Raw genomic sequence first — 4,514 nt, forward strand, 5'->3', positions numbered from 1 at the left:
GTACGGGATCGGGCAGTGTTTCGTTCTGCTGTGCATGGGGTCGCTATGAGTCGGAAACGACTCGACGGCACTTAACAACAACAACAACAACAACATGCAGAACCTGTACATAAGCCAAGAGGTATTCATTTAAATATAACAATAGGATATTGTGATTTCAAATCAAAAATAGTGTGCATAAGGCTGTATCCATTAACTATACTTAAGCAATCTGTATGCTTAGCAAACAATCTGAAAAACTGGACTATATGAAGAAGAGTGCAGTGTCCGAATTGAAGCAAGACTCACTAGCAACCTGTACTATGAAAATGATACATGTAATCTTGCTGAAAAGTGAAGAGGACCTATTGATGAAGATCAAAACTATAGCCTTCAGTATGGATTACACTTCAACACAAAGAAAACAAAAATCTTCCCACTGGATTAATAAGTAACATCAAAGTAAAAAGAGAAAAGGTTGAAGTCAAGGGTTTCATTTTACTTGGATTTACAATCAATGTCTATGTAAGCAGCAGTCAGGAAATCAAATGACATATTACATTAGGGAAATCTGCTGAAATAAGATCTCTTTCATGTGTTAAAAAGCAAAGATGTCTCTTTGAGGAATAAGGTGTGCCTTAATAAAGCCATGGCATTTTCAAGTGCCTCATATGCATGCAAAAGCTTGTCAATTAATTAAGAAGACCAAAGAAGCATTGATGCCTTTGAATTATGGTGTTGGTGAAGAATATTGAATATATGATCAACTGCCAGAAGAAAAAACAAATCTATCTTGGGAGAAGTACAAGATGCTCCTTAGAAGAGAGCATGGAGAGATTTCATCCTGAACTCATTATCAGGAGGGACTAGTCTCTGGAGAAGCACATCATGATTTGTAAAATGGAAAGTCAGAAAAAAAGAGGGCAGCCTTAATGATGACTTGACACAGAGTCTACAACAATGGGTTCAAACATGGTAAAGATTGTGAAGATTATGCAGGACAAAGCATTGTTTTGTTCTGTTGTGTATAGGGTCACTATGAGTCAGAACAGACTCAATAGCACATAACAAGAAAAGACTTGACTTTTGGCAATTAAAAATTCATGACTCAATTTCATTGTACAAAAATTATGAGCTTTTTTTACAGAACAAAAAGTAATAATTAATGAGTTTAAGTAGCTTGATCAACACAAATTCACATATTAGTAAGAGGAATTACAAGATTTGAACAATTTCTGTCATACACTTGCACTATGTAAGCAGCAGTCTAAAACTTTTCATTGTTATCTCTTAGTTTGAGATTATGTGGGACCCAGAAACACTAAGTTAATGGAAACATGGCAACAGAATAGCATCAACAGAATAACTGATACATTGTGAGATTCCTGTTCTGTCTGATGCTGTATCAATTAAATACCATGAGAATCAACTAGAGGATTTTTAAAAACACACTTTTTAATTCTAGAAAACTTTAGAAATATAGAAAAATTGCAAATAAAGACAATGTCCCCATATATCACACACCCCGTGTACCTTATTATTAACATTTTACATGAATATGGTACATTTAGCTCTAGTGGCATAGTGCCTAAAGCATTTATTTGACTGCTAACCAGAAGTCTGGCAGTTCAAACCCACTAGCCACTCCTAGAAGGAAGTTTGGTCAATCCACTTCTAGTGATGCCTTGGAAACCCAAGGAGGGGTCCCTACAAGTAGGATCCAACTCCACAGCAATGAGCTTGGTTTTGGTTTTTGCATGGTACATTTAGGAGTTCTGGTGGCATAGTGCCTAAGGCATTTGGCTACTAACCAGAAGGCTGGTGGTTCAAACCCAGTAGCCACTTCTCGGAAGGAAGATAGGGTAATCAGCTTCCATAGAGATTTCGCCTCAGAAATCTAAGAAGCAGTCATTATGAGTCTGAACCAACCCTACAGCAGTGTTTTTTTTAATGGTACATGTACTACAATTGAAAAACTAGTATTTATACATTATTATTAATTAAAGTCTATACTTAATTCAATTTTCTTTGTTTTTTCTTAATGTTATTTTACTGTTCCAGAATCCCACCCAAGATACCATATTCTATTTAGCCATTATGTCTCCTTACACTCCTTTTAGCTGTAGAGTTTCAGATTTTCCTTGACTCTGAGGACACAAAATAATAAAAACACATTTTATAGAATATTCCTCAAGTGGGGTTTGTCTGATGTTTTTCTCATAATTAGACTGGAGTTACAGGATTTTTGAGAGTAAGACCATAGAGGTAAAGTGCCATTCCCATCACATAATGTTAAAGGTACATAATATCTGTGTGATATATTTTTGTTGATATTTACCTGGATCAACTGACTGAAGTTAATGTCTGTCAGGCTTCTCTATTATTAAGTCACTCTCTTTTCTCCCTTGTCATACTGTCCTATTTAGAAGGAAGTCACTAGAAGAAGGCAACAATTAGGATGTGGGCATTTATATTCCACCTCTGGAGGGTGGAGTGTCTATGGAAATTATCTGGACTTCTGTTGGAGTGGTTTGCCCATTTTTCCTAAATTATTTACTCAATCATTTATTTATATCAGTATAGGCATATGAATATTTATTTTCTATTTTGAGTTTTAATTCAATAATACATCATTGATTTTGTTACTCAAGTTGTCTCAGCTTTGGCCATTGGGAACTTTTTCAGTCAAGTCCTATGTGCCTTTGGCATAGTCCCATCATTGTGTGTATATGTGCTTTGTTTTATTTTAGCACTTTCTCATTTTCTGAAGACACAGGATGATCCAGATTCATCTTATATATTTACTGCTTCTGTCCTAAAATCAGGAGCTCTGGTGGTGTAGTGCCTAAGGCATTTGACTGCTAACCAGAAGGCTGGCAGTTCAAACCCACCAGCCACTCCTTAGAAGGAAAGTTGGGCAGTCTACTTCTGTAGTGATACTGCCTCAGAAACCCAAGGAGGGGTCACTATGAGTCAGATCCAACTCTATGGCAGTGAGTTTGTCCTAAAATCAGGTATTTCTTTTAGAAGCCCCAGTTCATCTTATTAGAGAATGGTATTAGAAAATAAGATCTGGGTGCTAGATGTTGTTACAGATTGTCCTGGCTTGGAGGCCCTCTCAGTTGAAAGAACAAGGAAATAAAATGAGCGTATAATAATGTATATATGGAAACAATATATATATATATACATGTTGTTGTTGTTGTTATGTGCCGTCGAGTCAAACCCGACTCACAGCGACCCCTCCTTGGGTTTCCGAGGCAGTATCACTACGGAAGTAGGATTGCCCAACCTTCCTTCCGAGGAGTGGCTGGTGGGTTTGAACTGCCAGCCGTCTGGTTAGCAGGCAAGTGTCTTAGCCACTATGCTACCAGAGCTCCCATATATATATACATATATGTATCCAAATTAAAGCTAAATATGAGTTTGTAGTGATGTCTCTAACTCCATTACCACAAGGAGCACCTATCCTTTTTTGCTTATCCATAACCTCTTACTCAGTGAAAAACCTGATTCCCACCATGTACCATCCATTTACTTAATTGTTCCTTCCAGTGCACTCATATAATGGTATCTGAGTTGTGAATTCATACCCTTATGAGAAACATCTTGATCTATTAGAGTACAGTACTTGTGTACAATTTCTTCTGTCTTTAGTTTTACAAATAGAAAATTTTCGAATTGAAAACTATTTTCTAGTGCAGACCAAGTTTGGAAACAATAGTGTTAGAAGAAACACTCACTCCAGGTGAATGAGAACTTTTTCCTAAAGTTCATTATGCTCATAATTTGTAGGCCAGCTAATCCCTTTCCAAAATATTTTCTTCACTTAGATATTATCCTAGTAAATCATGGCTTCAAATCAAGAGAAGAAACTCATTCTGTTGCAGGGTAAGACACAAGATCCTTCTGATGCATAGACGAGTACAAGTGTCCTCCAAATAATTGCTGTTGATGTTGGTAATATTCCAGATAAAGCACGTGCTATACTATTAAGTTGTTACTATAACTATCTGCAAAGAGTATACAAAAGTCACATGGAAAACAAAATCCTAAAAAATACAAATTTAAGAAAAACTACAGAATAGGATTTTACTATTTTGTACAAATTAAGCCTTAAGACTTCCACAGATGATAAACCAAACCAAACTCACTGCCATGGAGTTGAATCCGACTCACAGCGACCCCCTCCTTGGGTTTCCAAGGCAGTATCACTACAGAAGTAGATTGCCCAACCTTCCTTTTGAGGAGTGCCTGGTGGGTTTGAACCGCCAGCCTTCTGGTTAGCAGACAAATGCTTTAGACACTACGCCACCAGAAGAAGTTTAATATTTCTAAGAATATTATAATCATTTTATGTGCTTAATATCTTTGCATGTGCACAATTGAATAATAATGTTAATGAGCACAGTTTTTTTGAGGCAGAACAACTTGAGTTCTTATATACTTTGCCTTTTATTAGTTGGTTTCCCAGCATTTTTCCCCTAAGCCTTATTTATGTTGTTGTTGTTGTTGTTGTTATGTGCCGTCGAGTC

The sequence above is a fragment of the Orycteropus afer genome, unplaced genomic scaffold, assembly GCF_000298275.1.
Source record: "Orycteropus afer afer isolate SDZICR_OR568_19922 unplaced genomic scaffold, OryAfe1.0 scaffold00205, whole genome shotgun sequence".
Classification (NCBI taxonomy): Eukaryota; Metazoa; Chordata; class Mammalia; order Tubulidentata; family Orycteropodidae; genus Orycteropus; species Orycteropus afer.